Below are 8,067 nucleotides of genomic sequence, written 5' to 3'. Positions count from 1 at the left end.
GAGATGACGAGCACGTTTCCGGTGCTGGCAGTATCTTCCTGTCTGCAGCCGTCTTCCTGTCTAATTTGTAACTAAATACATATTTGTGTTACTCTCTGTTGCTGCAAGTATAGTTTAATATTCATCTCTACATTTTATTGTGAGTTCAAAGTGTCTGACTCACCACTGCATTTGTGATTTGGTGGGTTGTCCATCACTAACCACTCTAAGAAAACAACACTGGTATATTTCTCTGTAAATCGATTCTAACTAAAAATTGTCTGTCCCAGCAACAGTTACCAGCTACGCTCATCTAAACGGTTGCTTTTTGATGTGCCTGACAGTCCTGACAGATCTGGGGAAACAGCATTTTCTTACTATCCACCTTAAACATGGAATACTTTACGCTTCTTTTGATGAATTTAAAGGCAAAATAACGAATGCAGTGAAGGAGACTTGTAGATGTTTCTTTTGAGAAGCTATTTTAATGTTTTATGTCGTAGATATTTAGATATTTTGGATTTGTATTTTATGTTATATCTTGTAAAGGAGATTGTGATCTCAAGCAGACTTCCTGGTAAAATAAAGGCAACGATATTGAGTTCCTACCCACGATCTGAAGAGCCAGTTTGCTTTTGTCAGTATTGTACAAGAAGTATTTACTGACCTCACCTTTAAAATAAAAAAAACATCCACAAACAGCGAGGTAGCACTGCTAAACTACCACCTTAGTGAAAGTGGTCCTTAGGATTCAACACTATGCCAGTCTGTGCACCCATAAAATCTATGCAAGCACTTTAACTAACACTTAAATGCAGACTATGAATGCAATTTCTAGGAGACATGGTTGGCCAAGTTGCACATTGCGTAATGTCCTTTTAATAGTTATTCTGCAAAATGCAATCATTTACAGAGGAATGATTCGGTTCTTTTGATGATTTCATGCGCCTCGAAAGCTTGAAAAAGCTATGATGCGCTGAATTCTGACACCATTGGTCATGTTTCTAGGTGTTCCACTCTCAATTCAGGTCAATGTGGGATACTGTGAAGGCATTGGTGCAAGAACGCTTGAATGTCCATCAATATGCTTCACTCACTAGAGAGACATGTTGAAAATCCCTACAGGACCAGAGAAAAAGGGAGAATGAAGTGTGTTAAAAAAGCCCACTGGGTGAGTGACAAGTCACAGAGAGGCAGGAGGACATTGCATTGCCACGCTGACATTCCCTCTCTGTTAGGGAGGTTACTGCCAAAGATATAGCAAATCCTGTGGCGCTTTCACAGGGAGCAGCTGACACACACGGGTGCGCAAACACACACACATTGGTAAGCTTCATAGGTCTTGTCGAGCCACTTTAACCTCAACCTCAACCTCATGCGACCCTTAACCATCACCTTTCTTTTGCTCTCAGAGTTTTCAGGCATCCTGTACCAAGCCAGGTATTTCAAATTTGCCCCTGTGCCCCGTGGGCTTGAGGAGCTGTAGTGCACCGGCTGTAAACAGTAGGTGTGACATGGCAGATGGAAGGAGCGGTGGGAGACTAGGTGAGTCTTGCTGTCCTATGGTGAGTCCCCTGGGCTGCAAGTGGAAAGTGACCGCTGTAATTAATCCATTTTCACCACTTTTTTTACTCCAAATATTGAGCCTCATGGGTGTTCACTGAAGGACACCAAGTACAGCAAATTTAAACTTTTTTTTAACCTCTCTCGAATTGGTGGGCGACAGAGGGAGAGATACTGTGTGCAGGCTCAAAGGTAATACTACAGAGCCGTGGTAAATGGAGGTCACAGTGAACTAAACTGAATGAAATCCAAACATTTTTTGCATGGCTCATTTCGAGATGGTTCTCATACATCAATCAAGTTACAATGTAATGCATAAAGGATTCAAAGACACTGGAAAGGATCATCCTCCCAGTGCAAACGTTTCAATGTCTGGAATGTCTTAGGAAAGGAAACCATCTTAGACTAGGCTTCAACCCTTTGTTACAATAATTGTGATGCTGCTGAAATGTGCAAATCAACTTTGCTGCCCACAGTTAACAGAACACCATCCTCATTTTTTGTGCCCGCAAGCAACTCGACACACACTATCACAGACAAACCCAGAAATTGGTTGAAATAATCACATTTTTCTCCCCCTTCTGCCAGTTCCCCTTCTTAAATCTATTCAGATCTCAGAGGTTGCACAGAAATTTCCATGTTGCATCATAATGAAAACATCAGATGAAAGGAAGGAACTCTTTAAAAATTGTCCCTATAGATTAACAGTGAAGCGGCAAGTATTAATTCACCGAGAACAAAGGGGTGGTGTGCTGTACAAGCATGTACACGACAAAGAATTAAGCTTGCAGTGGCCAGGTGGGCCGCTGAGTAAGAAGAGAACGTACACAGAAAAAAAAACAAGGGAATCAGTTCAGTTTGTGCGTGAACATGCTCACTTTGCCCGGTTACTTTTTGCTATTCAATGAAAAGAACTGACCTCTAATTAACACAGGCCAAGAGTTCAAAGGTTACGGCAGTACAGAAGAAGTGCTCTTTTTTAAACAGATGACTGTTCTTGATAATATTTTCCCTTCTGCCTTGAGGTTTATAACTTTATTGCTTGGTGAAAACAGTTCACCTGAATATTATGAGATACTGAAATCTCTTTTCATCAAGGATGCACTGGATCACATTTGCATAAACTGGAGATATATAAGGTGCTGAAGGCTGGAGGCAATTGTAACAGTCTCACTTTCTCCAAAAGAAACAAGCCAGAGGGGTGAAACTGTACTCATCTCTCACCCAGAGTCTATACATTAGTGCCATACCTACGTACAACGCACAAGTACGCCTAGAGTGTGTTACTCACCCACAGTATGCCCACTTAAGCGTAAAGTAAGCGGGCATGGTGGCGCACATGCAGTGTGATCACTAACTGCACCCACGCAGCTACGCCTTCCCTGCTGTATTAAATTAAAAATGCATGTGAGCTTCCAAAAACGGTCCCATTTAAATCAAAGAATACAAGAAGTAGAAACCTCATTTAGGAGCTCTTTTAAAAAGGAAATGTGTGCGTGAAAGAGAGCGCGAGAGCAAAAGAGAAGATTTAGGATGCTGAGACAATCCGAAGCTTTTGAGGGCTGGATCGTTAGCGCAGTGTGACGGCAGGCCAGCAGGGGAGTGAGGTGGGGGGACAATTGTACTAGGGAATGGACGAGGCAGGTGTCCCAGTGTGAGTAGGCCCTTACTCTGCACGTGCTCAGCAGGGCTTTCTTTCTGGCTCTGGAACAGGAGCGAGGTCTGTGCACCCTTATGGACGTAAAGGATTTTGGTTCTGCTGCCCAAAGTTTAGACGACTGCAGCTTTAAACTCACATGAATTGAATCGTTTGGTTAGTCGATGACAAAAACAATTGTAGACAAGAAGAATTTTAGCACAGTGCTGCTGCTGCACAGTAACAGTAAAATAGTGTGGTTGGTTTTACAGGTCATTTAAAAAAGTTTTCTAAATGCAAGCGCAGGCAGATCGTTTCAAAAAAGCTGAAAAATTAAGACACACCCTTTTTTGGGGGTGTCAAATATCAGTGCCATTAGCAGTTAACTGTACGTTGCAACATCAGTAAATCCATTTGCTCACTTAGTTTAAATATTTTACTCCCTATATTTTGTGCTCTCTCTCTCTCTTACAATAAAACCCAGCTTTTGCTTAGTAAACCTGACTCATGGACATCTTACATTAAAATGTTTTATTTAATAAAGGAGCTTATCAATAAATATTTACTGTATAAAATAAAGTCTAATATAGGCATTTTATGTGCATACAAAGTTAGACATTAACAAAACTTATAAAACTTACCAACATTTCTCTCATTGTCATTTAGCCTGCATAGTTTGTTTTAAGTAGTTGAATAATATGTCTGACATCTGGAGTCTAAAGTGTGATAAAGGTAACTCGATCAGATGTACTGGTATGCTTAAACAAAGCACATTGCCACAGTGGATTAATATGAAGCTTGTTTCAGCGTTGGAGCATCTATCAAGGACACAGTTTTCAATAGAATATTATTTTGTGCGTAATAGTAAAAATATATCAGTTGTACTCGGTGCACGTGTATTTTTCTTATATCAAAAGATGGCTATGTATTAAGTAGTCTATGAGCTATGATAAAAAAAGTGAAAAAAAATATTACAACTGACCCCAATTTCCCGTAACATTAGGATAAGTTTATGAAGAACATCTAGTCTGGTCTACTATTTCTGAACCCTGGTATTCGCACTGTACAATAGATGGAAAAAACGGAAAAGAAATTCAGGTAAAAGCACAATGATCAAATCATATAAAATGTTGTATTAAAAGCAGTCCTTCCATTTTTTTGGTGTCCTTTCAGACTTCTTTGCAACATGGTTCTAAATTCAAGCACTTTTTGGAAAGTAATATTTATCAATGGATGTCATTAAAAAAAAATAAAAAATAAACCTAAAAAACAAAAACACAAACAAATAATAAAGAAAAAAGACAGTGCAGACCTGTTATGCTCTTTAAATATGTGAATTTCAGTGCATTCACTCTATTATCACAATGAACATATAGCAAGTTGAATTCAGCACAGGTTGAAAGTACAACCTTAAAAGGAAAACTCGTCTCTTTTGGAATTTCTTCTTTAAAAAAAACAAAACAACTAAAACCAACAAAACTAAGAAACAAAAGAGAAAACAAAGCAAACATTTAGTTTCATCAGTAAACTGGATGCAGCTTATAGAGAATGAAACGCTGTCAAAGATCTAAGTGCATCAACGTCATTAGCAAAGCCACATAGCTGCATCATCAGACTGTTGTTAAAGATTAACATTTGACATTGTGACTCAGATTAACAGCTGAAATGGTTAAAGGAGCACATTCAAGCGCACAGCCGCAGAGTTCCTTTGAAGACAGATAGAAATCATTGAAGCGAGAACATCAAACTGAGTCTGTCATCGTGTACACACCACGGCTTCTGTGCCAAGTAATATCTGTCGGAGAATAGTGTGATCAACAGTATTAAAAGCCCTGGAAAAGATCTATAAATAGGAAGCAATAATTGCCTATGAATTTTGGGAATGTAAGTCTGTCTGCCTCCTGACAGGAAGGCTTTGTCATATTCTGAAAACGCCATGATTACTTAAGGTGCTGTGTTAAATATCACGCTGTACAGAGGCAGCAAATCAACCTGATCTTTCATATCCCTGGGTTGTTTTTAAAAATACTGTCTTTTAAATTGCATTGTCTTTGCAGTTATAACGCTAAAAAAACAAAAACGATGCATAAAGTGAAGTGCTTCTGACAGACAAAATTTCTGTTATGAACAATGCACATACTGCCCCCCCTCCCCCGACAGTAAAAGCAACAGAAAAAAGAAGACACAAAGAGGAGGATTACTAAATATTTGACAAACACTCGATTCTTATGCGTAACACTAACAGAGTCCGGGTGCTGTTTGGCTTACTTTTAACATATTGCTGCTAATTAATATTCGCTTTGTAAATATTGAATCGTGTACATACGTTCACCTGAAAAATTCACAAGTCATTCCCATTCCTTGGCAACTGCTGGGACACAAAGCTTTGTCTGATCGTTTACTGATAGAATCAGCATTAGCTTTACCGTATATAGGAGTAAATTACCAAAACACAGGCATGAAACTGCCTCACTGCAGGGTAATAGAAGATATTGCTTCCATTGATTTAATTTTAATTCAGTAAGGGTCGCTTTCAGGATTTTTTTAATGAATGGGACACAGGCGGGCCCAAGGACATGATGGGGGGTGGTATTTAATAAAAAATAAAGACAGTGTAGAAAATGTCATAGAAACCACTGGGCATGCTTCAAGCTCACTTTATGTGATAAGAGCTGTACAAGAGTTTCGATATAATGTTGTTTTCATTTTCTAACTAAAACCTGTAAATAACAAGTATGCAATACAAAGTACAATATTTACATTCAAACTATAGTAAAGAGTGGAAGCAGGAAGTAGCATAACTTAAAAATACACAAGTTGCAGCGAGAGCAGAAGGAGGTATTTTATTATTTCTATTATTGTTTTTTTATTTAAAAGGGACAGTGTCCAAGCACAAAACATGAAACTGATGTAACGCACGTACGTTTATAGCTATTGCTAATTTTCAACCATTGTCCTTTCTGGGCGTACAATCACAATACATACATTTTACAATAAAACATATATTTTCATAGAAGCCAAATACATCATCAATACAACTAAAAATAATAGACAATAAAAAATCAAAAAACAAAAACAACAAATCATTAATTAAAATGACTACACTCTGATTTCCCTTTAGATTAGCCACCTAGCTTAATTGTTTCTGGTGATTGAGGAGCCTTAAATGTACCTGATATGTTATTTGCTCTCTACCAACTTCTTGGTTTTAAATACGTTATATTTCTCCTCCTGCTGGTGAAGCAACTTCTGTATGCAAAGAAGCAAAGTGGGAGCGGCGTGTCTATTACACGCTTTGCCGTGATACTGGGTCGCTTATTCATCAGTGGGTCGGTAGGTGAGCGGCCCACCGTCGCCCACCCCCTCAAGACACACCCGTGAATTCAGTGGCTGTGGATTCTTCCTCTGTTGACCATGAATGCCTCAGGGTCTCAAACACAAAAGCACAATGACTCGAACTGGGGAGATTTGTGTGCACATTTCACATCTCTACACAACTATTTCATCTGTGTAAGAGTAAATAATTGAACAAAACCTGAAGAACCCTGTTAAAAATGCAGGTGCTAAAATCTTTAACACGTTAGATGCAGGTTGTGTGAAAAAGCATTCTGTTAAGGTTTGCAAACACTTCATTCACTGCAAGTTTTTAAAGAATTCCCTTCATGGATATTGTGTTTGCCTTAAGGCAGTATAAATGAACACGAGAAGAGCACTTCTTCACCGAGTCTAGTAGTAGCAAGCCCATTATTACTGTACTTGAATACACACAATAATTATAGCTATTCAGTGACTTTTAAGTCTTAATTGGTTTTCTTGGTTTTACAGTTCCTGTGATATGTCATTTATTCTAACCACAACTATTAAACGGAGGCTAATGATCAGTCAAGTGAGACTTCTTTCACAGGGTTCAACAAGTAATTCCCATGACTGAAGTTTGGTTTGTTGACATAATTTTCTCTATCCGCGGCAGTCAATAAATCCACTGTAATCAAAACGGCTGGTTTTGTTTGTATGCCGGCAAACTGTAGAGATGTTCTCTGACATCACTGGATATGAAAGGACAGGGCTGAACATGTCAGTACTAAGAAGACATTTTTAGCTAATGACATCAGGAACATTTGAACACAGTTCGTGCAGTAGGGAGCATGACGGGGAGAACCAAATAAACTGGAGTATTTCTCTCAGCATTACAAATGCTTCAGTGCTCTAGAGCAAGTCAGGTGATCGCCACAGTTGCTGAGAACTGAAAAAATCTCTACCAAATCCAGTCGCCGCTCTGGTGTATGTTGCTCAAAGATGATTGCTGTTCCCTGACTTGACGACAGTCGTGCAAACAGTTAACACATGATGCACTCAGCATGGCACCGTTAAAGATTGGTGTGAGAATGTGGGTAAAATATGCATGATGTAAGAAAGCCAGCCTTTTGGCAAGTGTTTGCTCTAGCGTGATAAATTGTCTTTGGCACCTGATATTGGCGCCATTTACCTGTGCCACTGTAAAGTTTGCCAAAGCGCTCTTTAAGAGAGATTATGATATTTACGTGTATGACAGAACGCTTGTTTTGTCGCTTCCGTTTTCAGCAGATATCCTGGTGTGTGCGTGTGTGTTTTCAGATTAGACCTATTTATGTCTGAAGCAGTGAGACCAGCGTCTGCTTGTCAAGGTGTTGTGTTAAGTGTTACTTTGCTGCTTCTTTAATCATTCTGCTTCACTGAGAGCAGACCTGACAGCAGACCTGCGGTAAAATGCCAACCACGGTGCAGATTAGGCACATCTTTCAGGGTGTCTAAAAATGTTTGCTAGTCGCAAAATTGAAATTCTCTCATTTATTTTACATGGTGACACAATAATTTATTATGCTATTTCTCATTAACAGTGTGTCAAATGA

This window comes from Haplochromis burtoni, unplaced genomic scaffold, assembly GCF_018398535.1.
Source record: "Haplochromis burtoni strain Fernald_Lab_line unplaced genomic scaffold, NCSU_Asbu1 Contig_5, whole genome shotgun sequence".
NCBI classification, from domain to species: Eukaryota; Metazoa; Chordata; class Actinopteri; order Cichliformes; family Cichlidae; genus Haplochromis; species Haplochromis burtoni.
Note: the sequence above shows the minus strand (reverse complement) of the source record.